Raw genomic sequence first — 19,321 nt, forward strand, 5'->3', positions numbered from 1 at the left:
AGGCCAGCAGTTCAAGACCAGCCCAAGCAAAAGCAAGACCTCATCTCTATAAAAATTAGGAAAAATAAAATTAGCCAAGCATAGTGGCACATGCTTGTAGTCCCAGGTACTCAAGAGGCTGAGGCAGGAGGATCACTTGAGCCCAGAAATTTGAGGTTGCTTTGAGTTGTAATGACACCATTGCACTTTAGAATAGGTGACTGAATGACATCCTGTCTAAAAAAATAATAATAATAATAAGTAAAAAATACTGATGTTTGCCAAAAAATAACCTAAAACCAGTAGAGAAAATTTGGCATATGCATGGAACTATGAATTGTACGGTAATATATGACATATAAATTGTCCACAATATGAAAATTCAGATGGCGAGACATTACTTCTAGCTTCAGTAAAAATTCAGCAGAAAGAAAGAGATGTCTTCTGCAAAATGGTAAATATATGGAAAATTATAAGAGCCAATCTTTTCCTTTGTTAATTTCTTTAAAAGATAATTGGCTGCTTAAAGCAAAGATAAAAACAATTGGTAGGTGTCATTAGGTTTATAATGCATGTAGAAGTAAAATACATGAGAACCACAGCAAACAAGATGGGAAAGGGGGAATAAACAGAATGATACTATTGCAAATCTCTTACATTTTTTGTGAAGTGGTATTATGTTACAATGTTATATGTTATATATTGTAAATGAATTATATTAATTCATGGGAGACTATGGTCCATTAAGCATGCATATTGTAATTTCTAGAACACTAAGGAATAATACAAATAGGTATAGCTGATATATAATGAAACTTGTAAGTTTTTTCAAAATACACATATATAAAATTATAAATAATTTATTCAGAACTATCAAATATGAAGCAGCAAAGCTAACATTTCTAAATAATACTAAAATAGGAAACACAACTATTTATGGAATATAACAAGCAGAAGAACACAGTGGGACCCGAGTGGCAAAAACGCTAAAAGTGATGTCACATATTTCTAGAAATGATTAAAATCGAGATTAAAGAATGATGCAACGCTACACACCTCAGGAAGAGAGATGTGATGTTAAAATCAAAGATCTGTGAGCTCTGCCTGAACCGAGACACAAACAGCAGGTACACCTCGCGATGCAGGTGCCCTGTGGGGAGGGTCATTCGCACTCGAAGCCCAGGTAGGGAGCACAAGCGACAGGGCCGGGAGGTGGCGGAGGAGAAGGGCGACTTTTCAACGCTGCCTTCGCGGGGGCGAGCGGCCGTGGAAGGTTCTGGAGGGCGGGGAGTCGGCCCGGCTGGGGGAGGCTGCAGGAACCTCTCAAGGACGCGGTTTGGTCCCGGCCGCCTGCGACCTGGCGGGGACAGGGGACCTGGCGAGGACAGGGGACCTGGCGGGGACAGGGGACCTGCGCGGGGACAGGGGACCTGCGCGGGGACAGGGGACCTGGCGGGGACAGGGGACCTGCGCGGGGACAGGAGACCTGGCGCGGGGACAGGGGACCTGGCGGGGACAGGGGACCTGGCGGGGACAGGGGACCTGGCGCGGTGCGGGCGGCCCTGGCCGAGCGGCGGGAGCTGCAGCCCGAGGCGCGTTTCGCTTCCCGGAACCGGAGCCGGAACCGGAGCTTCCCCCGCGCAGTGGACGCGGCTCCCGCCCCGGCGGCCCTCGGAGGGGGACGGAGGCTGCGGCTTCTCCCGCCCGGAGTCCCGAGTCCCGGGGACGAGGCCGAGGAGCCGCAGCGCGAGCCCGTCTGCCCGACCCGAGCGATGCGCGGTGGAGCCGTGGGGACCCCAGCACCCTGCGCCGACCAAGGCCCGCGGCTGCCGGCTGCGCTGCGGCCCGGGTCGCCTCCGTGTCCCTGGAGGACCGCGGGGACCGTGCTGGCCGCGTCACAGCACGGGGACACCCGCGTCTTCCTGCAGGGGGTCGGCAGGGCCATCGCGGGGGGCGCAGTGGGACCCAGTTCGCCCCTTCCACCTGGACCCACCCGGGGATGGACAGAGACCTCGAGGGCTCCGGTTTAGACAGGAGCAGAAATCACTGGAACGACCCGGGATGTGGCCTCCCCAACCCGAGTGTCCTTCCTGAAGACCAGCGGAAGATCCAGTGGGACCAAGCAGTCGCCACTCTGTTCTTCACTCCTGCCACAGCTTCCCATGTGGGACTGGCTCCAGCGAATGGGGGCCCCAAGTTACCTACTCTTGTCACACTGTACACGTGTTCAGTACTTTAAGGCCTGAGATTGTGACAGGCTCCTAATTGTGATTTACATTAAATTCATGACAGGTATATAAAAAAAAAAAAAAAAAAAAGCCCAAGTTGAACATTACAAAGAACGCAAAAGAAAGACAAATCCAAGTGAGGTGAATACAATGAAGTTTGGGGCATACTATAAAAGTATCCAGAACAGCTTGACCTATTGAGACAAGATCTCCTTAAAGTATGACCACTGACATTCTTCTTACAAAATCTAAATTTATTCCTTGATTTAACATATAATTCACATTCGCCTGTGACAACACCAGGAGCTCTTCTACGCTCTAAGGATACAGCAATAAGCAAAGAGACAAAAATCCTTCTCTAATCCTGTAAATATGATTAATGACGTGACTAGATACAAGAAAAGAATTGTAATTTGGGTGTTCACCAATAAAAAGAAAATTAGATCCTATGTGTAGACAGCTGATCATTTAAGGTCCTTGTTGATGCGGCCAAACCAACTTTTCAGCCCCTCCTTACCTGGATGTGTATTCTATCACTATTAAACTGTACTATTCACATTCCCAAATATGCCCCCAAACCTCACACCTCTAGCCCTCTGTTTATGCAGTTCTCTCTTCTGGAATGTTCTCCCCTGCCCCATTACTAATTAGTAAAAACTGTCCTTTCTAGGACTTACTGTAATCCAATCTTCCCTGACCAAACTAAATCAAACTCAATTGTCCTTTGTATTCTAACAGTAATTTGTTTATATCTCTCTCACAAATTTATTGCCTGTACACATAACTACATATTCCTCAAAAGAATTCTTTTAATTCAACTAAGACAAGACATGTCGTTTATTTTTACATCTAATGTCTTTCAAGGTGCCTAGCACAGGTTTCAACATGTTAAATCTGCAATACAAAATTTTTAAACTCAACTTTTTCAGCTGTTATGTAAACAACAAGATCCTAGAGTAAGCCTTCATTTCTGTTTTATCAAAGACTGAGACATCAAAAAGGAAGACCAAGACGGGAAGACTTGCAGAGATCATTGCCGTAGTCCTCAATCTTTTTTCTGCTCAAATGCATTTGAGGAATACAACAGACTCCTTTCAGTAAAAGTAGCTCGTGAGCCTCAAAAATAAAAAACAGAAAACTTGTGAGTAACTTTAACGAGGCCCCAGGCGACACTGACACTCTCCACCCTATACACGCGGGCTCACCGCAGCCCCTCGGTCACAGCAGCGTCGTATTTTGCACCCACACAAGCTTTACACAAACAGCAGGGAAAAGGGGAGAGAAAAGGAGAAAGCAAGTCAGGAAAACCTTTAAAATGGGCAAAATGGAACAATCTGCGTGGGGATATACATGTATGTGAAAATTGCTTTAATGCAAGAGAATGATAAACACAGCAGGCAGGAGAGCAGCGAGGGGACAGGGAGGGGACAGGGAAGCCACATGCGAATTCACACCATCAAACAGGTTCTGAGTTTTACTTGCAATGGGTTCAAGTTTTTGCTTTTTTATTAAGTTGCATAAAATGAATATAAAAATATTTTCAAACATTTGCATCAAATATTACATAAAATTAAAAAATTAATCCCATTTGTTTTGGATGTACATTTCATTGTTACTGCGGTAAGTCTGAACTTTCCCCAAAAGTCTACTAGCAATTTTAAATTATTTTTCATTCCTTGTCTATTCATACCATTTTCCCATTTATATATTAATTTTTCATATATTAACATTACTCATACTTTTCTCTCTTTGCCTGTTAAGAAACATTAAATAAAATTATACTGAAATCTAGCTATGTATCCCTTTATCACCATTTTGTGATCAAAAGTCCCACACTCAAATCAGAAAAATGGTTGTATTTTCCTCTGGTTTTTATCATGTTTTTTAATATTAACTTTTTAAGGAATTACTTTTTAAAAATTATTAATAAACTTTATTTACTTTTTTTTAATTGAGGCAAGGTTGCCTGGGCGAGAGTGCAGTGGTGTCATCCGTCATCACAGCTCACTACAGCCTCGAACTCCGGGGCTCAAGGATCCTCCGGCCTCAACCTCTCGAGTAGTTGGGACTACAGGTGCCACCACCACACCTGGCTAATTTTTTTAAATTTTTGGTAGAGCCAAAGTCTCACTGTTGTCAGGCTGGTCTCAAACTCCTGGGTCAAGCTATCTTCCTGCCTCAGCTCCCAAATTGCTAGGATTACAGGTGTGAGCCGCTGCACCCAGGCTTTAACTGTCTTGTATAGAGCAGTTTTAGGCTCACAGCAAAATTGAGTGGAAAACACAAAAGAGTTTCCATATAATCTCTTTTCACATATTAACACATATAATCTTCCCAACAACCCTATGATATAGATGCTACTATTCCTATTTTACAGATAAGAAAACTGAGGTACAGAAAGGCCAAGTGACCAACCCGAAGTCCCACAAGTAGTAAGTGGCAGAGTTGGGATTCAAACTAAGACTGACACAGGAGCTCACATTTCTAAATTTTTAGCAACACAAAAATAACTCTTACAAGGCCTGGTCCTCCCTGGCCTTGTTTTAAGATGTGCCTGGATAAGCAGCACAGTTTCACAGCCAGAATTTAAAGAAATTCTACTCTTTTCTTTTCAAAAAGGGATAAAACATAGTGTACAGCAACACTTAACCAAATCCCCTTCCTTCTCCTGTGTTCTGTCCCCAGGCACTTCAATTCCAAGGCCTTTGTCTAGCGATCACTATCAGTTTTCCAGCCCCCAAAGGGAAAACCACAAAGGCATTCTTTTGACAGATGGCCCCAGGCTCCCTGCTGGCAAAGAGAATCCTTCCTTCAGAAATGTTTAGGTTCAGTTGTCAGGGTGGGAGAGGAGGCCATAAAGATACCCACAGTCACGCCTAGAAAATTGCCCTGAGGTAATCTGCGGAGAAGGGAAACTTTGGCCAAATTCAAGTTTCTCCTCTGCAAAGTCCATGGAGAGAGTTGTTCAAAAGAAAAGGCTGGCCCAGTATTTGCAATAGATTCTCTACATATTGAAACACAGTTATTTCTCTGGGGGTCACGAGCACTTTTAAGACTTTGGCTTTTTTTCTTGTTTTGTTTTTAGAGACAGAGTCTCACTTTGTTGCCCAGGCTAGAGTGAGTGCCGTGGCGTCAGCCTAGCTCACAGCAACCTCAAACTCCTGGGCTCAAGCGATCCTCCTGCCTCAGCCTCCCGAGTAGCTGGGACTACAGGCATGCGCCACCATGCCCGGCTAATTTTTTTTTTTTAATATTTTTAGTTGCCCGGCCAAGTTTCCTTCTATTTTTTAGTAGAGATAGGGTCTCAGTCCCGCTCAGGCCGGTCTCAAACTGCTGAGCTCAAACAATCTGCCCGCTTCGGCCCCCCAGAGTGCTGGATCACAGGAGCCACCGCGCCCGGCCAGACTTCGGCTTTCTTATCAGAAAAATGTTGATTCATACACAAACTTTGAGAAAACGCGCACGTCACAGTCCTAAATTAAGACACCCTGGCCGTGCGTGGTGGCTCAGGCCTGGAACCCTGGCGCTCTAGGCGCAGGCGGGAGGTCGCCCGAGGCCAGCAGTTCGAGACCCCCGAGCCGGGCAAGGCCCCGTCCCTACCTGGAGTCAGCGAGGCCGGCCCAGCCCCGGCCACCCACGGAGGCCGACGCAGGAGGCCAGGGCCTCGCTGAGCCCGGGAGTCTGAGGCTGCAGCGAGCTGTGAGGACAGAACGACACTACTCTGGCCCGAGGGACAGAGCGAGACTCTGTCCCAAAAAGGAAAAAACAGAAATCCCTAAGGCAGAGGGATTGTGAGGTTGTCGAATCACAACTTGTACGTTTTCTTAAGCCCCGGTCATGGCACTTACGGGACACCGGGACCCGCTGTGCCAGTGGCGGCCCCAGGTGGCCCTGCGGGGACAGCTAAGTGGGCCGCCTGCGTCCATCACAGAGGCCGATGGGGACGGGGATTCAATTTTAATTTTTTTAAATTGTGGTAAAATATGTTATAAAATTTGCCACCTTAACCATTTTTGAGTATACAGTTTGGTGGCATTAATTACTGTGCATTCTCAGTGTTTTGCAACCATCACTATTTTCCAAAACCTTTTTGTCACACCAAACAGAAATTCTATAACCATTAAACACTAATTTCTCATTCTCCCCTCTTCCCAGCCCCTGGTATCCTCAAAGCTACTTCCTGTCTCTATGCATACGCCTATTCTAGATACTTCATGAGTGGAAACACACTCTTTGTCCTTTTCTGTCTGGCTTATTTCACTTAGCATAATGATTTAATGTTCATCCATGTTGCAGCCTGTGTCAGAACTTCATTTATTTTCATGGATGGATAATATTCCACTGTATGGAATATCATACTCTGCTTACCCATTCCCCTGTTGGACACGTGGGTGGCTTCTACCTTTCGGGTCCTGTGAGTAGCGCTGCAGGACACACTGGCACACAAGCATCTGCTGAAGTCTGCTTTTAATTCCTTTGGGTACATACCCAGAAGTGGAGTTGCTAGCTCACATAGTAATTCCATGATTAACCTTTTAAGGAATCAGCAAACACTTTTCTACAGCAGCTGTACCATTTCACAGTCCTACCAGCACTGTACAAGTGTTCCAATTTCTCCACATTACCAACACTTGCCATTTCCCATTTTTTCTTTTTTTTTCCTCAAAAAAATAAAAGAGCCATCTTAGTAGGTGTAAAGCAGTATCACATGGTGGTTTTGATCTGAATTTTCCTAACGACCAATGGTGTTGAGCATCTTTTCATGTACTTATTGGATATCTGTTATCTTCTCTAGAGAAATGTCTATTCAAGTCCTTTGCCCATTTTCGAATTGGGTTGCCTGTTTTGTTATTGTTGGGTTGTAAGTGTTCTTCATAGATTCTGGATATTAGTCCCATGTCAGACATAAGCTTGGTAAACATTAGGTTGTCCTTATACTTCCTTGATAATGTTCTTTGATGCATAGCAGTTTTAAATTTTGATAAATTATAACATCTATTTTTTCTCTTGTTGCTCATGCTTTTGGTGTCATACCTATGAATCCATTGCAAAATCAAAAGTCTGAAGATTAACTTCTGTTTTCCTCTAAAAGTTTTAGGGTTCTGGATTTTATATTTAGGTCATTGATCCATTTTGAATTAATTTTTATATATGATGTGAGGTAGGAGGTCCAACTTCATTCTCTACAATGTGGAAATCAAGTTATCCCAGCACCATCTGTTGATGAGACTATTCTTTCCCAATTGAATGGATTCAGTGTCCTTGTCAAAAATCTACTGGCCATATAGATCTATGGGCTTATTTCTGAACAATAAATTCTAATTCATCAGTAAAAAGTGGGGCACTATAAAGGGCTTCTCTGTTAGCCTCAAGTATTTGATGCATAAAAATGTCCTACGTACCTACACAACCTGCACTGGACCTGCCAGAGCACAGCCCAGTTCCCGTAAGAGTTAGTTTGTTTTGACACTTTCTTTACATTCTGTGGGACAGAGACCGTACACTGTTCAGCATGGGATCCACAGCTTAACATGGAAAAGTCTGAATTTAATAATTCCAAAACACTGTACAACACTGTATCCTGGGGAAGTAAATAAATCTATATAAACAGAAATTTTGGGTGCTGATTGCATAATTCAAATTTTTGCTTTCTTCTTTTTTTCTTTTTTTTTCTTTCTTTTTTTTTTTGAAATGGAGTCTCACTCTGTGGCCTGGGCCAGTGTACAGTGGTGTCATCACAGCCCACTGGAACCTCAGACTACTGGGCTCCAGCGATTCTCCTGCCTCAGCCTCCCGACTCGCTGGGACTACAGGCGTGTGCTACTCCACCTGGCTAATTTTTCTATTTTTTGTAGAGACAGGATCTCGCTCTTTCTCAGGATGGTCTTGAACACCTGGCCTCAAACAATTCTCCCACCTCAGCCTCCCAGAGTGCAAAGATTACAGGTGTGAGCCAAATTTTTGCATTCTGAACACATCAAAGACACTATCACATACAAAAATGACCTAAAGCACAGTTTTGCTGTCTTCACATTTCTCCATAAAAATGGAAGTCTGCAAAAAATCATAAATTATGGAAGAGATTTGAGTTGTAATAACTTATCAACAATTTACTACCTAAAAAAAATGAGTATATCACCTTGATCTAAAAATTTTAGAACTACATTATGCAACCTAGGCTGTTAGTTTCTGTACTTGCTATAAATGATTTTGGTTTTATCCAAAGTGGGTTATGTGTCCAAACCTAACAAATATTAAATTACAAATTTCCTCCATTAAAAACCCTAATATTTTACACTTCTAATAGAAGGCAGCCTATAAATATATAAAGCTAAAATTTCAAAATGTAAAAAATTCTTTATTCACAGAAAGGAAAAACTCTTTCATAAGGAAGAATGTCATTTGCAAGCAAAAGGGAGTAATAATTATTAGTGACTATTCATTTCTGCAGGGACAGAAAGAACTAGAAGGAGGTTAAAAGGTTTTTTTTTTTACATCTTGTCATGTAAAATTATGATTAAATATAACATAAATGTCTCCCTGTTCAGCAAAGATAAACAAGTATTCTTATAAAAATATAGCTAAGAGTTGAAAATATTTGCTGTTAGACAACACTACTAATTTTGCATAATTTTGCATTCCATGTTGTTGGGCCAACGAAGTTTTTTTACCAGTGATCTAAATCAATACTGCAATTGGAAGTTTATGGAATTATAAGCATAATACATTGTATTTTTGTGATAACTTTCTAGTTTGTATTGATTAATGAAGGTCATTTCTAATGACTTTTCCTAAAATGTTTTTGAATGCTTAAAAATTAACTCTATTACTATCAAAGAAAATTACTCTCAGTTGTCTATAGCAATTCATATCAAAAGCACACCTAATTTTGTTTAATGGACATTAAAGAAAATAGGAAAAGTTCTATTAAAAGTGCATATTCCCTTTGGCGGGAAGTGTTGTAAAATATTACTTATTTCAAAAATTAACCTAGAATCATTCATCCAATGTTTTTGAGCACCTAGTATTTGCTAAGCACTGCTCTAGGTACTCAGGATATAGTGGTGAATGATTCAGAAAGGTTCCTGTACTTATATGGCTTAGTGTTAATATTTGAGGGTATTGGGGGAACAGACAATAAATGTGAAAACAAAAAGATGATTTCAGATAGTGACAAGTCCTGTGAAAAAAAGGAAAGAAAAGGAAAAAATCAGCAGGCAATGGGGAGGGCCACTTTAGATTGGGTGGTCAAGGTTGCTATGGTGGTCATCAGTGTTGTTCACTAAATACTTCCAGTTGTCCTAAGCACCAGCAGTATTGCACTTGTAAAGGAAAATAAAAATCTCAGGACCCTCCAACTCCCTATGCCAAAGGGAAGGTCAAGCCCAGATGCTGAGTCACACAACACCCTCTTGCAAATGAACAGCTGTTACTAACACTACAGGCCAGATTGCCACAGAAAGGTAAAAGTCTTCAGGCATCTACATGGACAGTTCCCACAGATCATTCATAAGGACACTGTTTGCTGGCCTCCCATCAATGAGGACATGTAAATTGTAACTTCCGGGTCTGCAGGCTAAGTCTAGCTCCTAAAACTAAAGGCCACTTTGATTCCACACTAATAATGTGGATTACAAGTTTATCTTCCCAAGTGCAGAACAGAGACAAGACCATTCTTTCTTCCAGCTACCCAGGGACATCTGCATAACCGATTCTTCCTTTACTCCCTTTTCTCTTCAAACATTTTCCTTAACCTTGTGTAAAATGCAGATTTCCTGGCAGTAACTAAAATCTCACAAGAATGTAACCATTTGCATCATGGCCCACCCTCTCCCCTTTTTTCTTTCTATATGCCTTCACTCTTTAAATACTGAGTTTCCAAATCCCTCTTCAGATAGCACAGATCACACATGCTTCTGTGGTTTGTCCTTGAACTTTGGCTTTGTAACCCTCCACTGATTGAGATCTTTGCCTGGCCACCTATTTGGGTTGTCACACTTCCCCATAGCCCTAAAAATGTGATTTATGACACCTGGCATTTGAAGATTCAAGAATCTTACTCTGATTTGCTACGCTTTCTCTATATACCACAGGCAATGGCAACGCCCCGATGGTGGCTGCTGTCAGCCTCCTACCAGAAGGAGGACCATTCGAGGCAGAGCTCCCACTAACCCATGATGGATGGTAGCATGAGCAAGACCCGTTGTTTTGAACCACTGACGTTTGAGGTTGCTTGTTTCACAGCACAACCTAACCGATCCTGCCTATCATAGAAAGTTAAGGAGATCATAAATGAAGTAAAACAGCTAGGCACACCAAGGGGAAAACACATGCAAAGACATAACTGAGAAAGGACAGTGGCGGGAGTGTGGTGAATAAGGAGAATCGCATGAAGGAGGTGGAGAGCTGTACTCAGATCAGGCCACGCAGGATTGAAAGCAGACTGTGGGCAGCTTGGGCTCAATACCATTTCCATAGGCGAGGAAGGTGGGGATTTTAAGCTGGAGTGGGTGGGATGGGCATGAGGGGGCTTTTAAGGGAAAAGCTACCTAATGAATCATGAACAGGTAAAGTCCCTTTCTACCATCAAATTCCAGATGACTGATCTTAGGCTCAGACAAGAGACCAAACTGTACCTTTCTGCAGAAATTAAATGATCCCAGAGAAAGAACCTTCAGACACTGACATCTGAAGGAACCTAAAGAAACAGCCATCCGACCACCTGACATCCCAACAGTAAAACCCACACAAAGAATGTCCAATTAGCTTCCCAATGTCTCACTCATAAATACAAATAGACAGCCAGGAATCACCAGACATTTGAGACCGGCTTCTCCACAAAAGAGAGAAAGAGGTCACATGGAGCAAACAGAAAATACATATAATTGGTATCATAGAAGAGTAAGAAATGGAATCATACCTATAAACCATAAACAGGATACTCTAAATAGAAATATTCAAAAAACTTTAAAATATGATAAACAAATTCAGTTAAAGGGTTAGAAAATAAAGTTGAGGCAATCTTGCACAAAGTAGAAACAAAAGACAAGAAATGCACAAATAGGAGATAAGAGAAAAAAACTTTGTGATACAATATCTGAATAACAAGAGTTACAGAATGAAAACAGAGGGGAAAAATTATTCAAGAAAAGTACCTACCAATGAAAATTGGCATCTGCAAATGGACAAAGACCATGAAATGCCCAGCATAGGAATGGAAGGAAGCGCAAAGCACATCCACCTGGAAAGTCAAACACTGGTGGTAAGAAGAGGAGATGAAAGGCTCCCTAGGGTGGGTGACAGGAGAGGTCATAAAACAAACCGGTATCAGATTTCTCAGTAGCAACTGTGGAAGCTAGAAAATCATGGGTGAATGGCTTCTAAATTAAAAAAAAAAAAAAAAAAAAGAAGTGGAAGATGAAGATGTGACTCAATTGCTACAATCACAGGATAAAACTTTAACACACGAGAAGTTGCTTCTTATGAATGAGCAAAGAAAGTGGTTTCTTGAAATAGAATCTACTCCTGGTGAAGATACAGTGAACATCATTTAAATGACAACAAAGGATTTAATAAATTTAATTGATAAAGCAGTGGCAGGGTTTGAGAAGACAGACTCCAGGTTTTTTTGTTTTATTTTGTTTTTGGAGACAGGGTCTTGCACTCTTGCCTGAGCTAGAGTGCAGTGACATCATCATAGCTCACTGCAACCTCAAACTCCTGGGCTCAAGCCATCCTCCTGTCTTAGCCTCTCAAGTAGCTTAGACTACAGGCACATGCCACCCCACCCAGTTAATTTTTCTACTTTTTATAGAGACAGGGTCTTGCTATGTTGCTCAAGCTGGTCTTAAACTCCTGACCTCAAGAGATCCTCCTGCCTGAGCCTTTCCTATGACTCAAAATCCAGAAGCAAAGCAAGTGAAAGGCTGAAAAATGGGACTACCACCACATACACACAAAAACACAAAAAGACCCCACAAAACCTAAAGCAAACAAGCAAAATTAAAACCTTTTACATGTCCAAAGTACACCATAAACAAGGTAAAAATATAAATGACAAATGGGATAGGTAAAAGTAAAAGAAATTTTTATAAATTAAATTATGAATTAAGGGGCCGGGCGCGGTGGCTCACGCCTGTAATCCTAGCACTCTGGGAGGCCGAGGTGGGCGGATCGTTTGAGCTCAGGAGTTCGAGACCAGCCTGAGCAATGAGCGAGACCCCACCTCTACTAAAAATAGAAAGAAATTATATGGACAGCTAAAAATATATATAGAAAAAATTAGCCGGGCATGGTGGCGCATGGCTGTAGTCCCAGCTACTCGGGAGGCTGAGACAGGAGGATCGCTTGAGCTCAGGAGTTTGAGGTTGCTGTGAGCTAGGCTGACGCCACGGCACTCACTCTAGCCTTGGCAACAGAGTGAGACTCTGTCTCAAAAAAAAAAAAAAAAAAAAAATTATGAATTAAGGGTTCATATCCTTGATATGTTAAAAAAAAAAAAAAAGGAAACCTCTAAAATTTCAGAAAAAGCCCCAAAAACCCAATGGAAAAAATGAGCAAAAGATATGGACAAACAGAAAACACAACACAAAAGGTCAAGTTATGGAAAGACAATTTCTCTTAGAGAAGACCAATTTCTAAACTACATCTAATATAGCATTTCTATTTAATACCTATCAGACTCGCAAAACTATAGAAGCCTGGCAATGTACTCTGTCGTACAACTGTACAGAAACAGGGATTCTCATACAGCAGTGGTGGGAACAGAAAATGTCACAGTCTTTATGGAGGGGAATGTGGCAATAACCACCAAAATTACACATGCATTTTCTCTTTGACCCAGCAATCCCACTGGCAAAATCAAAAATGATGTACCTACACATTCATGCCTTATAGCAGTCTTTGTAGTAGTAAATCCGCAAGGAACTGGTGGAATGCAGTGCAGGGCATCTACACAGTGGAATGCAAACAAACTGGAAAAAAGGGATCATATCATGTCAAAAGGCAACCAAAGAAAAATATTAATGGATAAAGTGGACTACGTCAAAATTAAAAACTTTTTTTTTTTTTTTTTTTTGGAGACAGAGTCTCACTCTGTTGCCCAGGCTAGAGTGAGTGCCGTGGCGTCAGCCTAGCTCACAGCAACCTCAAACTCCTGAGCTCAAGCGATCCTCCTGTCTCAGCCTCCCGAGTAGCTGGGACTACAGGCATGCACCACCATGCCCGGCTAATTTTTTTTTTCTATATATATTTTTAGCTGTCCATATAATTTCTTTCTATTTTTAGTAGAGATGGGGTCTCGCTCTTGCTCAGGCTGGTCTCGAACTCCTGAGCTCAAACGATCCGCCCACCTCGGCCTCCTAGAGTGCTAGGATTACAGGCGTGAGCCACCGCGCCCGGCCAAAATTAAAAACTTTTATGCTTCAAAGGACACCATCAAGAAAGTGACAGCCACAGAATGGTCAAAAAGACCTGCAAATCCTACATCTGATAAGACTTCTACTCAAAACACATAAAAGGTTTTTACAATTCAATATAAAGACAACCCAACTAAAACATGGACAAAGGATGTGAACAGACATTTATTCAAAGAAGATAAACAAACGGCCAATAAGCACAAGGATGCTCAACATCACTAGTCACTAGAAAAATGCAAATGAAAATCACAATGAGATGCCGCTTCACGGCCACCAGGATAGCTACAGTCAGGAAATCCGGACAATAACAAGTGCTGACAAAGATTCAGAGAAACTGGTATTTTCATACTTTGCTGGTAGGAATGTAAAATGGTACAGCTGCTTTCAAAAGCAGTTCAGCAGTTCCTCAAAAAGAAAACAGAGTTGCCACATGACCACAGCAATTCCACTTCTATATATCTGCCCAAAAGAACTGAAAATATATGTCCACACAGAAACAGGTACATGTATATTCACAGCATTATTATTCATAACAGCCAAAAAGTGGGGAAAACTCAAATGTCCATCAACTGATCAATGGATAAATGAAATGTGTTACACCCAATGGAATATTATTGACACAATAAAACGTTATTCAGCCATAAAAAGGAATGAAGTAGTGACACATGCTACAACATGGATGAACCTGGAAAACGTTCTAAGTAAAAGAAGCCAGACACAAAAGGCCACATATTATATGATTTCACACATACGAAATGTCCAGAATAGACAAATCCAGAGACAGAAAGTAGAATAGTGAGTGCCAGGGGCTGGGATGAGAAGAGAATGGGAGACGACTGATATGGCAGCTGCGGTTTCCTTTGAGGGCAGTGAAAATGTTCTAAAATCAGATACTAGTAACAGCTACAAAACCTTGTAAATAGACTAGAAACCACAGAATCATATTTATGGAAAAAAGTCACTGGAGCCAATTTACATGTCACTTTGTTCAAGTGGGAAGGCAGCAGAGGATTATTTTTGTAGCTTCTATGTAAAATTATCAATTTACAAAGAATTTTCAATGATTCCTGTTTTTTCCATGTGTCTCCCCTTCCTCTGAGACTTTCCCCCACCCGCTAGGAAAGTTTCCATCATTACTGTTACTATTAACTTTTAAAAGTATCTGTTATGGACATTTTTCAAGCTTACAAAAGTAGAGAGAATTGTATAAGCCTTTGTGCTACAATAGTTTATTAACATGTGCCATGTATTTTAAATCTAAATTATTTTCCTGAAATTGCCAAGACCCAGGCCACAGCCTGAGGCAGGGCTAATCACTCAAACCTGCCAGGATGGTGCTGGGCCAGGCATGTAACGCTTTCAGGCTAACTTTGGGTGAATTCTGGAAAACTATTTCCTTCACTCACAATGACATTTCTCGAACTTTCCCCTTCACTATCTTTGAAGATAGGATGGGCAAGGTAACTAGTGACCATTGCATCATCTAAGGAGCAGGGTTCCGTAAAAAAGGAAGAGAAAGAAGAGTGAAAACAATGCACGTCATTAGACTGTTTCAGCCTTTGTCCTTTCTCACAATAAAGTGCCATTCTCCTAAGTGATATAATGTCTACTCAAAGTGTGAGGCTTGATAAAGTATAAAATCCATCCCCATATACACCAAAACACACCCAGAATGGAGAGTACAGATATTTAAAACGTAAGGTAACTGAATATATTTAGTTATACTTTACTAGTGTGTTGCTCTTCCAAATGTAAACTCTATGTTTAAGATACCACCAGTTCCCTGCCTTGAAGCAGTTCTCAGGCCACAGTGCAGGGACGGAGACTCCAAAAGGAGCCTGAGGACTGAGCTGTGGAGACAGAGACCAGAGACTGAAGTGGCCGATTCTCAGTTTAGCCTTTTTTCAGATAAGTCATAGTTTTCAAAGGCAATTATTTTCTGTGATTCATACTTCAGATTCTTTTCCTTTCCTATGATTTACAATATTTAGGATAATTGTATGAAATGGTACCTACTTAAGAATACTGACTCACAATAGTATAACCACCTAACATTTTCTACTCTGTTCAAGATCAAATTTTATAAAAAATATTCTCTTTAAAATGCAATTCTAACAGCAGCAATAAAGAATATAATTCTTGACTGTATCGGATAATCTGAAACTGAGAAAATTATGTGTACTTAGAAAATTTGACTGAACACACTTTAAAAACACAGAATGTTGTGTGTTCTCCCCCGAGGCAAACTGAGAAGACAGAACACTGACACCACTGGGAATCCAGCCACCTGGGGAAGGGCCGTGTCACACAGTGGGAGAAGCAAATAAAGAACATGGACCAGACTCTGCTGAACACCCCGTCAACAGTACCAGGCCCAGGGAGGCTTTCCTGTCACTTCCTAGATGTCCCTGTTCCTTTAAAACCAATCTGCTACGCACCTTGACTTTTGTGAAACTGGTGGAGAATTATGAATCTATATTACAGAGGAATTAAAGAAACCTGTGGAAATTATCACAACTGCCTAGGTCCTAGGATCACTATGAAGCCTCAAAATGCTTGTGTGAGAAATCCAGTTAGCGAGGAGTGAACACAGATATTGTCCAGTAGTGGCTGAAGCCACAGTGAGTCTTACAGCTCAAGGACTTCTTCCCAGAACAAAGGAATTAAGTCATACTCTCCTCATACGCAGCCCAAAGGCTTTGAATCTATTGCTGTGGATGGGTCTTGCAGCTCAAGGACTTCTTCCCAGGGCAAAGGAAGTAAGTCAGAATCTTCTAGAACTCAGCTGAAAGACTTTGAATCTCCTCCTCTGGATGGCCATCCCCACTGAACAACCTGTAGGTGGAAATGCCACCCCCAATCTGAAGGAACAGGAAGAATCATCTGAAACCCAGATAGAGGCCAGGGAAAAGAGGACGCTAGCCAGAGAGCAGGGCACAGCCCGCAAAACTTTCTCAGGTTGTCTCACCACGGACTGCAGATGTGACCCCAAGACAGTTGGTCCGACTGCCCTAGGGAAGGGCTTCCAAGCTTTTCTGATTTTCCTACAGGATTATGAGAAATCCGGAGCTCTGAGGACAGGATGGGCAGGGACACCATGCTGCTGCTTTTCAGTCCAGTTACTGGAACGCCCAGACATTCAAACTGGATGTCAGCCTGTCTCCTGAACATTACCTACCTCAAGATATGGTACATATTCACCTGTGATTATAGCTATATCTGAGCCCACCGGGGAACATCAGCCAATGGTACCTTTGATATCCATCTTACCTAGCAACACGGTAGCATTTCTGAGGAACCTGAAAAGACTTAAGGCTTTCTTCCAGGATGCATTTATTTTTCAGGTTGTGTTTTTTTTCCCCCAGATTGTTTTGATTATTGTCTTTTTTCCCCCAGGAAACTTAATTGATCTGATTCTTGAAAGAGAATTTCTGAGATTTAGAGCTAAAGGTCCCAGGGTACACCATTTTCTATAATCTATTCCAAAAAGAAATATTTAAAAAGAAAGCATGAATACCACTTAGAAAAATAAAAAATTTGAAATGTGAAACATTTAAGAAAGTATAATTTTTAAAACTTAGAGCTTAGATCCATCCCCAGAGATTCTGGTTTAATGTTTTTGTAAAAATTTAAAAAGCAATTTAGATGCTCACTCATGATTGAGAACCAGCATGCTAAATATTATTTCTTCCTAATGTGACTCGTGTAGCACCATCACCTAAAATCCCAAATAATTCATTTAAAACAATATGGTACAGATACTACTGTAACTAAGGCTTACAATAGTACATTTTTCATCAGCATTTGTCTAAAAATGCAGGTGAACCAAGAGAAAGTCCAACTTTATATTAGACTGCTGGTCGTTTGGCTTTTAAGTCACTTGAAAGTTACTGGGACTAAAACTAGTTTTATTTGAACAGTCCTTAAAAAAATAAAAACTTTCAAATGATTCAAATGGCAGTTTCTTGCCTGAAACAAACCAACGTGAATATTAATCACAAGTAAGAGGCTTCTTAAGATTGTGTAGAACATATATGTGAAGAGTGGTAAATAAGTAGGTATTTCAAAAGAAATGTTTCAGATATGTTGATATTAAATGATATTAAACTTGATATTTCCAAACATATAAAAGAAATGATAAATTATAAGTACAGTAGAAAAAAATTACTTTAGACTTTATATTGTCTACAATTTAAAAAGATAACATCTCTAATGGTAAATACACCTCCTCCCAAAACCTATTAAATTTGACATCAATGGAAATCCCAAATAAATTATTCTTATTTTTTGACCGGGCAGTTAAAATAAGCATATTTTATATTAATTGGGGAAGGGCCCCATGTCAAAATTCAATTGAAAATTAAGAACTTGCTCTCTCAAACAGCATTTTTCAGATGCACTTTTGAGATAGAAAAACAAACAATAAGCAGGTAAATCAAGAATCTACAAAAAGAGAAAACTAAAAAATTCATAATAGCTTCCCAGTTGAGAGAGCTTCTCTATACTTAGACTTCCTTAAAAAAATTTTTTTCTAAAATCTTTCCATAGCTATCAAATAAGAGAAAATCATACTTAATAACCCACTGGAACATTACTGTGGATGGCTGTCAGGATGATCTGGATCTGTGGATGCTATAACTCACTTGATCTGTTACTCTCTTCACCACATGCTTCTCATGAAATGGTATTTTATTTTAGATGACAGTGCACACCTAATGGAATTCTGAAGCCTTAGCATTTACTGCAGCTTTCAAGAAATTAGCTATTTCAATGTAAATTGAACTTATCCAGGAGAAGGTATGTTAAAAGATTCCTCAAGACAATGACTTCCCCTTTGAAGACAAGAATGCTTTAATGTTGGAGTTAATTCCAAGTGTTTTCAAACATTTTTCTCCATTACATAAGTATTAAAATAAAGATCATAGGTCTCCCCACCTCCACTGCTCCTGCCTCAAGTTATCTTTATAACATGAGCTACCATAGTGACCCCAAGAAAATGAGCCAATTATCCACACTTGTTCTTTGATTGCCAGCTATCATCACCAGTGAAATTGGAAGTAACCAGAACTTTACATATGGAATGTTTTGATTACCAGGAGTTTCCTAATATCCCTGCCTTTCCACCTCCTGCTTTTGTAGGTAGAATGAGCATAGTTTTTATATTCTGTTAATATTACATACTTTTGGAGACTTATAAAGGTACATTGGGAACATGAAGGCATATCAGTACAAAGACCCAAGAGGTTGATGGGTCTTAGGGAGACAGAATAGCATAACATACTACAGGTTTGGTAGTCATACCCATGGATTGAAACCAATTTGATTATGTCTGTGTGAACTTGGGTAACAGCAATTTAACTGTGTCTCTTCCCTTATTATAAAATCGTTATAACAACATTCCCCTCATGATGCTGTTGTGAAAACTAAATGGAAAATGTACACTGCCTAGTATGGAAGATGCTCAATGATGACATCTTCAAAAAACATGGTAGTGCCACAGGCACTGTTTGTGATAAATCCTAGCTTGCTAGAAACTGCCTGCAAAGAGGACTTGCTAAGTGATCTAATGTGCATAGTCAAATTAAAATGTATGTTATGCTCTGGTTTCTCTTCAGATCGCATAAATCTTTCGCCTTTTAAAATGTATGTAAGTCAGATTCTCTTGCTATAAACCATAGCATCTAACTAAATTTTTTT

At 40.8% G+C, this 19,321-nt stretch overlaps 1 long non-coding RNA gene across 1 annotated transcript in view; it reads right to left on the minus strand.

Annotated features, from left to right (window-relative positions):
- LOC138401484 (uncharacterized) overlaps window positions 1–19,321 on the minus strand; it is a 54,288-nt gene that overhangs the window by 34,389 nt on the left and 578 nt on the right. The gene's annotated exons all lie outside the window — the stretch shown is intronic.

This window comes from Eulemur rufifrons, chromosome 21 (genome assembly GCF_041146395.1).
Source record: "Eulemur rufifrons isolate Redbay chromosome 21, OSU_ERuf_1, whole genome shotgun sequence".
NCBI lineage: Eukaryota > Metazoa > Chordata > Mammalia > Primates > Lemuridae > Eulemur > Eulemur rufifrons.